We start from the raw sequence: 10,932 nt of genomic DNA on the forward strand, positions 1-10,932 counted from the left end.
TGCGTTCTCTGAATTAATATTGAAAATACTGAATCCTGTCATACGTATTCACAGGGATGCAAGGGCTAAATAAATGTTTATTATGGATGTTTGCATCCACAGTAATTTCTGAATGTTTTCATTTCAAATGGTGAAGCATTGAACTCCTGTTTTTGTGGTACGGCAAATTTGTTTTGGCATAATTATTTACATACCACGGTTTTCTCGTCCAGTTCCTCAAAATAATTCCAAATGTGGCTTTACCTCATTCATTTGTTTAAAGATGCCATTTTTAAAATTTAAAATATATAAGAAACTTCAGAAAAAAACGCTTGTCATTAACTTTATTAACCTGTGGCCTTGATACCATGCCACACCCACTACAGCACGAACAGAGTGCACCAATGAAGCTCCAGATCGACTGAGAATAAAACCCGCCCCAGTGTCAATCTTTCTGTTGTACCAATTAGAAAAACTACTTGGAGGCAATTGTCAAACCCCTTCCTTTTTATAATATCTGCACTTACTGTGGCATCACAGCAGTCGGATACGTGATGGACTACTCTATATGATGACACATTACTAAAATGAATACATTAAAAATATGCGTTTGGTGAAATTTGTCATGTGACCTGTTATACATCTAGCATATTATTCTAGGGGGAGCAGTGTGGAGTAGTGGTTAGGGCTCTGGACTCTTGACCGGAGGGTTGAGGGTTCAATCCCCGGTCTGGGACACTGCTGTTGTACCCTTTTGAGCAAGGTTTACCTAGATTGCTCCAGTAAAAACCCAACTGTATAAATGGGTAATTGTATGTAAAAAAAAAATAAATAATGTGATATCTTGTAACAATTGTAAGTCGCCCTGGATAAGGGCGTCTGCTAAGAAAATAAATAATAATAATAATAATAATAAATAAATAATAATTATTCAGTGTTTAACCACTTCTTTAGAGTTTATACGTTTAAAATCCCCATCCCTAGTACATTGCATAAATACACACATGCCCCGTGGGAATGATGCATCTTACTATTTTGTATTATTATTTATGGCTGTAGCCAACATGTAGAATAAAACACACACTTAATGCATTCAAAGATTTGTTTTTAATTCAATGTTCAGTCATATTATTGTATAAGTAAAAAATTCAAATAAATAAATACAAGTGTTATAGTACTTCAAAAGACAAAAAATAAAAATAAAAAATGTGAATTAAACCATTTGTAACCATTTAAACCTCAATAGTCATCAAAACTCCAAGCACATCTCTGCATATGCATTTTAATAAAACGTGTCAAGCCACTAGCTAACCTGTCAAAAACAGCTAAGGGTGATTGTAGTTAATTTCCTGATATATGTGAAAATAGCAATCCATAACATATAACTTTTTATCTGCGTTTCTTTGTAGTACAGTATAATCATCGGCCTACAAGTTAAACTACGATGAGATAAAGACGTTTTCTTTTTAAGTTGCTACAACTTGAACTCCTCTCATTATTGACCGTCATTACATTTCACGATGCCAACGTGATCTAAGGGATATGCATTACTTATTACTAACGCCGACTTTCCAAGCAAAATAAAAAACTCAATTTAATTAAACCTGAAGTGGAACCAATAACGTATTGTGCAGACAATGTGGAGGAGACATTTCCCAGTGGCTCCAATTTGCAGTGGTAGAGGGAATCACCTTGGTTGCCGTCGCGTGCAAGTTCTTTCCGTACCGCTTCTAATTTGTTTGATTTTTGTTTTTTTATTACGATTTCTTCCCAGTATGCAGCTCGATTGTCTCTCTGAAAATAGTCTCAATTCCATTTTCTGACTATGTCCCGTCTATACACCGGGAATTAATATAATATGATGAGAAAGCAAAATATGAGTAAATACTTTCGGTTGAAAAACTAAAAAGAATATTGCTGGACTCACTCAGCCAGCAATATACTGCACATGATGAACCCGTCCAGTGTGGATACTGCCAACATGCTTGGTTTTTATTATTTTTGTTTACAGTTTCGAAATTAACCTACAGTCATAAATACAACTTTTAAACTCGCTGGTTCATTGAGCCTGTGGAACCGCACTTTGCATAAAACTGTTTTTTGGAAGAGGTGCATTTGCAAAACTGAAGAAAACAGACTGATTATTCACAAAAAATAAATAAATAACTACGCTGTATGTGTTTGTTTTGTTGTTTGTCATTCAATATAAACTGTATATTTGTACTTTAAATTGCTAATATGAGTATTTCCCGCCTAATTTATATTGATTTCTTCCTAGTTCTAAAATTCAAAACATTGTAATTTATTAAATACGTTTTATTGTTATAAATTATATATATATAGAAACGCCCCGTATTCAATGTACCTGAATTCATTAATGTAAAACTTACCGTAATACATGAATGCCTGTCTCAATCTAGGGACCTAATGATCCAGACTTGTCCGTGACTCACGATGACACGCATTCCAGCCAATGTCTATGCGTACGATTGGTGACGACATTACTTGAACGACCCTTGTAATGCATTGCGGCTGTTCATAATTCCACTATCCAACGCAAACTGAGAATCCAACCCTGTTTAAGGTTCAGGTAAATCATAAGAGAAATGTACAGAGAACCTGGGTCGACCTGTTTTATAATTATTATTTGGTTCAGGAAGTTATACTAATAGAAAAGAAAATGAAAAACTAATACAAAATAGTAGTTTATGTGTCACTTAAAATGTGTTTAATCACAACCTAATTTAACGTTTTTATGATCATTTGATAATCCTGTTTCTAAATCCAGGGTGTGAAGTGTACGAACAATATTTGAAAAAAAAAAGTCAAGACAACCACATTAAAGGCTATTTTGGAAGATTTAAATATGCTGAATTGGTTCTTTTGGTTATACCAATTATCTTTCCGATATCTATCTATCTATCTATCTATCTATCTATCTATATATATGAGAAGATACAGAATACTACTAAACACGTCACCTGTCACCTCTGTTAAATACATCAAATATATAAATTGCATGTCGTCATTTGCTTCTACTTCTGAGTGGAGTGCACTTCTCCAGCTGTAGAGAATCCCTTAACTTAAGTTCATTTCTCACCGGTCACTTTTTAATGAGGTTTTAAAAACTCGGGTCAAGGTTACAATCCCCGCTGTAAACAAAACTCATGAATGTGCAAATGACAGCCGAAGATACAACATGAATAAATCAGATTAGGCCTACAGCCTTCCATCGATTTTTTTTATTTTTATTTTTTTTACCTCAGCTATGAGCTTCCTTCAGCCAGAAATATACCCAGTCTCAAAGGCTTCCAGCTGTTTCTCAATAGCTCATTAAACAAACTGACGTGAATTTGGGATAGGTTCACGTTCATAAGGCTGTATTTTTACAATAAAACAATCAGTGTTTTAATGTAGTTATTTGAAACTGTAAAGTAAACTGTAAATCGATATAGACTATTTAATATTCATTAAATATTATACAAACTATAAACAGATGACAATATGCTTGAGGGAAGTCCTGTTCACGATACAAATTAGACCCAACCATCAAAAAAATAAATAAATAAAATGCTCTTAGTGTTGATTCTTAAAAGAAAAAAAAAACAAAAAACTTTAAAATAACGCATCTTGTCCATAAAACCACAAACATTTTCCCAGGAATGTTGTAAAATAAAGCAGTCGTATTCCCCATGATACTGAAATGTACTGTCATGTACACTAAGAAAAAAACGAATTATACTCACCAACATCCTTCTGACTGCTATGGAACGAAACTCCATATACCATCACCCTCTATTAATATAGAGCTTCAGCCCAACCCCCCCCCCCCCCCCCCCCCCCGTCAGTTTTACAGCTCTTCACTTCCTTATTTTGTGAATACTGTAATCGGAATTGCTTATTGCTTAGCACGTATCTCACATTCAAAAGCAAATACATCATAATGCATTCATGAGATATAATAATAATAATAATAATACTGATATCAATAATAATCTGTGCGCTATTTTTAAACGCGTTATCATTTGATTGAAATATCTTACAGCCGTTAAATATTCTCATTGTTTACTGCGTAAAACACACTCGGGCATTTGCAGATCCAAATGTACTGTTTTAACTACAATGCTTTAATTTGACGTGAAACCGACAAGCTGTTACAATGCTAAACTGTACATCATGATTATTCGTTTCCCTTTCGCTGCGTTTCCCTTTCTCCTCGCCTTAACTTACCTTTGTTTGTGCAGCGATCTAGAGCTGTACTATTTCTAAAATGTCCGAGAAGTATCGCTAAAGTAATATTTGTTATCACCTTCTATTTAAAAGTCAGGACATCATCTGCAAACGGACACCGAGAATATGTCTAGTTTTATCACTGAACTGTCACCCAGTGTGCAGGTTGCGCTTCTGAGTGCAGGCTACAGACCATAAGCCCTTTGCCGCCCACAAATATTACATGCTGAATTGAAATTCATCCAATTTCTCATCAAGACGATTATGTCAACCGATTCTGTAAGCCAACGTATACCAAACGTAGTAGAGTTATATCTGAAATATTATAATAATGCATCATAAACATGTTATATGCATATATATATATAGAATGTAATGGAAACTACAAAATCAACAGATAACTGGCCGTTTGCAATGAGAAGAGGATGCAAATTAAACATAGCCATCAACCGCCCCCCCCCCCCCTCAGCTATAAAGTTGTTCATCATCATCGTGTATTTACTTTATGTGCTTTGTTACAAATACACTGCTTGCACTTGCCTCTTGTATATCTCAACATATTCAACGCCCATTTATTGTAAATGACAATAAAATCTATCAGACACATGTGTTTTGGTACTCTGCCAAAGTACTTAACAGACTTAAAAGTCTTACAGTGGAAAAAACTCGGACAAGATTGCAACACTTTCATTTTGCATTTAATTCAATAGAGCTGCTCCGGTTATAACAAAAGAAGTCTTAATCGAACAGGTAAGTCTCACGATTTTATTTTTTCCCTATTCAAAGAATATATTTTCAGTTTAAAAACATCTTAACCCGCCATGTTGAAAAATACAAGGTAGCCAATATTCTCTGTGCAGTTACGAATACAAAAAAAAAAAAAGCATTTCTTTTTTATTGAATAAGATCCTTAAAATAAGATTTGACCGAAGCTTTAAAATAAACACCAGTGCAAATATAGACTAGGACTAAACACGAAATGAGGTCACGCGAGCTTGCCAGCGAAAGGGACATAAATAACAGGCTATCACTTTCAAAATGATAGAATCTGCGTTTAATTGAAAAGAAAAAAAAAAAGATTTCATCAAAATGTGCATATAAGCGTTAAAATTATTTAAAAAGATGATTTAACCAATTTTCTAAATCGAACACAATTAAAGTTAAAGGCATCGTCCAAAGATTTCATGTATAAACGCGAAAGCGATAAATACACATAGGAAAACACTTTGCACAACTTGCCTCTTGTTATTTCTGCTTTTAGAAGAAAAACAGCTTCAGATCTGCTTAACATTTTAACCAGGAAAAAGCTTTCCTAATGGTAGAATCAATGAGAAAACGACAAGTCTGATTACATCTGGGCTCCGGCTACCAAAAGAAATAGTCACTGGTCACCTGCCTTACCTGTATGAAGTTTTTTTCAGCGTCTTAAATTGCAACCCCCCTTGATCTGTCGAAGAAGGCAAGCGAGCGGTGTCTCTTCTCAGCGAGACTCGTTCCAATATGGCATCCTCCCACTGCGCATGTCTGAAAATCTTCAGATTATTTTCCAGCCAACTCCTTCATTGACCTTTACAGCAGTTGCAAAATTTTCTTAGCCAATTATAAATAGAATGACGAATCCTCCACCCCCATTTTGGAAAACAATTCTGAATAAAAGAAAATGTTTTCGTCGCAATCAATTATTTCACCAGACACATTTCATTAGCTGCGTGAACGTTTATGCCCAAAGCGAGTTCAGTGGTTTTAGAAGCCCTATAGACCTAATTTGTGTACTTTTAGCAAACAGTCATGGTTACTGCATCTTTTGACGAAATCTATAGCTTACCTTAACTTAATTTTTCTGTTTGCTTATTTTAAAATAATAGTTTATATTAACATTTATTCTCAGATTTTCGACACATTTAGCATTTAAAATGTCAAAGGGTCATCATGAACAGACTGTCAGGTCTGAATCTCCACGATGGAAAAATAAACACTACACCCAACAATTATCATGTGCTTCTAGTGTCATTATATGTTAAAGGTTGATAATAATAATAATAATAATAATAATAATAATAATAATAATAATAATAATAACACATTTGCTTGGTTTTAGATTCATATCTAGAGTTCGCAAAATGGTAGCTTCTGTGGTTTGCTTCAGAATACAGTAAATGTATTAATAGTGAAAGTTCCTAAACGGTTCTGCAGACGATCCATTTGTAAGTTACTGAGCGTGTGAATGTATTGCTTCCAAAACGAATGATTTATGAATGTATTTATTTTTTTATTTCAATATGAATATTAATTTTCTTTACGTTTATGGTAAATATAATTATTCTTAATTTAGCTCTATATTATACTCCATAGTATACTTTAACCTGAACATGAACCAAAGAAAGAGCATGTCATTTATTAATGTAGGCTATAAACTCCCATAACCATGACACATTTATTTTAGCCTATAATACACATGCTCATCATAATCCAAAGTCATTATGTTTGCACGTAGTCATGGCATTTCTAATTTTGTTATCAGTGTATTTAATGTGTAAAAACGTTATAAATAAAAAGTATGAGGTATGACAGAATGGTGAATCTTGCTCGTTTTGATTATACATGCTAAAATTAAATGCTTATTTTTGCATATTATGAAATCATTTTCACATTTAATGCTTGTAATGGTGCTTGTAAATGTTTATTTTTGTATATAATTACATATAATTCAAGGTATATATTTCATCTTCGACACATACGTAGGTTATATTGGCTAACGGAATAATACAGAACATAGTGTACGTTTAACAAGTTAACCGCGTTAATCTCAATGAAGTAGTATTAATTAAACTGTGGATCTATGGGACAAGCTCTCATCTCTAATGCAATACTGACATCTAATGGTAGCTAATATGTAAAACATTTGGCTTGTTGATGTAATCAAATTAATTACGGTATAGTGGACACCTACGTTTTCAGATGGTATTCATTTTAATAACCGTTTTGATACAGGGATTGTTGTTTCAGGCACATGTATCTGATTTCATAACATAGTCTATGCTAAAAATAGAGCTGTGATATCCAGCAAAAGTGACTTCAAAGTTGCATTGCCCCACAATCATGTTCAAGTTTATAGTAAAATTGCTTTTTCACTCTGCTCATGCTACATTTATTTAAAAGCTAGTATCCTTAATTAACATGCAGTGGAACAGTGGGAGGGGGGGGGGGGGGGGTTACAACACTTTAAAGTAGCCCTCACCTCCTTTCTTTGCAGGAGGAGTCCCAGTTATTGAGTTACTGATCCACTTAACAAAAGCTCTTAATGAAACTTTGGGACAGGTGACTGACAACAAATCTTTAACAGAGAGCAATCACCCTGGGACTTGAATCCCTGCAGGCCTACACAGAGGAGAGCTAGCATTGTGCAAAGCTTAGAAACTTAGAAACATATTAGAAATGAAAAGATGAGCTCAAGCATGCTAACTGGTACTAGCACTAATTAAGAGTAGACAATGGATTTCAAAACCTTTGTAATTTCACCTTTAAATGAAAGCATGACAAACACATCAGTGTCTCCACAACCAGGTCCCCTGTCTCCTGGCATCTTCATACGCAACAGTGTTTGTTGTTCTCTGATTAAAATTACATTTAAAATAAACCGTGCTGCCGATTATTAACCTACTTGTTGTTTTTTGTTTGTTTGTTTGTTTGTTTTTTTGCTCCTTTTGAAAATCATTAAATTATGTGGATATCTATGATAACAACTTGTAATGTGTTGCAAATAATACATATATTAAAAATAGTAAGAAGCTGCAAGTAACACTTAAATTTATTGTTTACATTTCCCTCACTATGTTATTATTTTATGGTAGTTGGAATCGCTGTGGTGGTTCTGGGTTCTGTTTTTTTTTTTTCCAATACAGAGTTATCATTGTCTCTACATCTCAGTTGTCTCTACATCTCGTAAACTGGCTTTGCTTTGCAAAGCAAATTATTCCAATCAAATCATGTGACAATGTAAACTTTCAACTGCCATTTTGAAAAAAAATGAAGATCAAGAACCATAACTACTCAGAATGAACACAAACATCACACAATAGTAAGGGGATTTTTTTTATTTAATTTGAAGCTGTTCATTTTTACAAAATCAGAGCAAAAAAATAAAATAAAAAGTAATACAGTACAACTAAAGAGCCTTGTTGTTTGTTTCACATTTAGTTACCACATGAGAAACAGATTTATATATGTATTACACATAAACAAAATAGCATGTTTCTCACTTAAATATCCTTTGGTAATAACAATGCCTGTCATGTCACTTGGTATATAGATTGTATAACAGCTGAAATGTCTATCAACATCTCCACTGAAGAGCATGACATGGAAGAGAAAGGAGGCTCAGAATGTCCAAGCAAGATAGATATGGTTGATAGATAAACAGTGGACCCACGGAGTGTATATTTAATTGTCTCTAATTTTAGAAATTGCATTATATCCCTAATCCAATGGACAAATATTGGTGGGCAGCAGTGTGAAGTAGTGATTAGGGCTCTGGATTGACCGGAGGGTCATGGGTTCAATCCCAGGTGGGGGACACTGCTGCTGTACCCTTGAGCAAGGTACTTTACCTAGATTGCTCCAGTAAAAACCCAACTGTATAAATGGGTAATTGTATGTAAAAATAATGTGATAACTTGTAACAATTGTAAGTCGCCCTGAATAAGGGCGTTGGCTAAGAAATAAATAATACAGTAATATAAGGCGTCTGGCTAGGAGAGTAGCAAAAGCCAGGCAGTTGGATTGTATCTTGGACATGGAGATGTCATCTGGTGAAACACCAAAAAGAGCAATGAGTGATGTAACATACATTTTAAGTTGTGCAATGTGAGAACATATCTAAAATATAGAAGACCAGAAAGGAACCAACCTAGGACACGATCAAAACATATGTATGAGAGAGGCAGGAGCCTGCTTGCTCCTGTCACAAGTCGGGTCCAAATCCGGAAAGATTTGTGCTAGCTTAACCTTAGACATATGGATACAGTGTATCATTTTAATTTGTATAAGCCCCTGTCTGGCACATACTGGAGTGCACCCGAGATAGAATGGCCTCCCACTGGTCATCTTGTAGAACTAAGCCCAAATCCTGTTTCCATGGAGTTTTTAATATAGACAAGGATGGACAGTGTAGAAGAAAGATAGTGGAATAAATCTGGGATATCAGTCCCGTTATTGGATAGAAGTTCAAGTATAACATCTGTGTCAGTTTTAGAAGCATGTTAAGGGAATTGGGGGAATTGGTTGCGTATGAAGTGCCTGATTTGTAGATATTGAAAGATGTGGGATTGGGGTAAGTTAAACGTATTCGCAAGCTGCTCAAATGACATAAAAAATGTTGTCTTTGTAAAGGTTCCTAATGGTTGCGATACACTTCTGTGTCAAATACGGAATGCCCGATCTTCAAGAGAGGGAGGGAACAGGTGGTTAGCATCAACAGGGGAGAGTACAGAGAGCGAAGTTTCTGGTAATTTCTTGTATAAATTCTAGGTCTTAGGTACAGTCACTTTGATAATTTCTCCATTGTTTTATTTATTTATTTATTTACATTTTTGTATAATAGGGCTATGAAACAGATGGTTTGGAGTTCCCTCTAATCTCTAAAGAGAGCTTCTACAAATCAATACAGGAGGAGATTATTCTCATGTGATTTGCAGGCAGCTGTTTAAACTATAGGCCACAGCAGGTAAACGGAATACAATATTAGCTATTTGTAATTATGTCAATTTGATTTTTTTAAAATCCCTTAATTTAATTATGATTTCCAAATAAAAAATACGATACATTTGCTCGTGTGTTTCAGGCAAAGGTACAGATGGAAAACCATCAACTAAAAAGAAATACAGATTCAGTGAGCATTTGAAAATATTAAACAGATGTTTGGTGAACAGTTGGATATGTGCATCTCAAGAAATTGACAAGGGAGATAAAATTATATTTATGGACAACAGTGAAGTTGTTTTGTTGAAGCAATTAACATTAAAGGTCAAAAGAAAAAACGATTCAAAGATAGAAAGAAGAGATTCAAAACATTTGTCAAAACATTTGTCCACTTGACTTAGTTTAATTTAGCGTTACCACAGAGTTTATGACGAAGGGAGTGTAAAAGTGTGGGTTTGGTTGAAACAATACTTTTTTGTTCAAAGAAGAGCTGGTAAATGCAATTAAGATATTTAAAGAAACAAGGCCGTTAAGTGTGGGAGTAGGTGATCTCTTTGAAAAAGCATGTTAGGCTTTGTGTAAAGAATAACAAACCACAAACCGGGGGCATGATACAACCTCTGTTTTCCTGTAACATGAAATACACAAGCTTTTTAAAAAAGAGAGGTATTTAATAAAATAAAAGTAGGAGCTGTTATTCTTTTTACTATACATTTCTCTGTTACAGGTGATATTGGTTGAAATATGTACAGAGTACAGTTTTTTCTACAGCCCCTTGCTAAAACAGCCTGAACACTAAGAAAATGGTAAACAGGAAATAGATAATCTGTACAGAGGTACTGTGCAGTCCTCTTGTTTTTATACTGGTACATGTCCTAATTAAATAGCTGTGTTACTCTGATCAGATTGAACTTTGTATCTAATTACTAAATACAAATAAAATAAAAAAAACAACTGCAGTAGAAGCCATTCTTTTTGACTGTCTAGTACTTTCGAGGTCATTTCACCTGGAGAGTGAAATTGTCC

At 34.4% G+C, this 10,932-nt stretch overlaps 1 protein-coding gene across 4 annotated transcripts in view; it reads right to left on the bottom strand.

Moving 5' to 3' along the window:
- LOC117420142 (scm-like with four MBT domains protein 2) overlaps positions 1-5,716 on the bottom strand; it is an 80,500-nt gene extending 74,784 nt beyond the window's left edge. For 2 of the 4 annotated variants that reach the window (XM_058985956.1, XM_058985953.1), the window contains exon 1: positions 2,370-2,449. The gene's annotated coding sequence lies outside the window, so the exon portion shown is untranslated. Of the gene's footprint in view, positions 1-2,369; positions 2,450-4,209; positions 4,336-5,610 lie in introns of those variants that run through there. The other 2 variants (XM_034033696.3, XM_058985955.1) reach the window with 2 other exon arrangements.
- Positions 5,717-10,932: the final 5,216 nt, after the last annotated feature.

The sequence above is a fragment of the Acipenser ruthenus genome, chromosome 14 (assembly GCF_902713425.1).
Source record: "Acipenser ruthenus chromosome 14, fAciRut3.2 maternal haplotype, whole genome shotgun sequence".
NCBI classification, from domain to species: Eukaryota; Metazoa; Chordata; class Actinopteri; order Acipenseriformes; family Acipenseridae; genus Acipenser; species Acipenser ruthenus.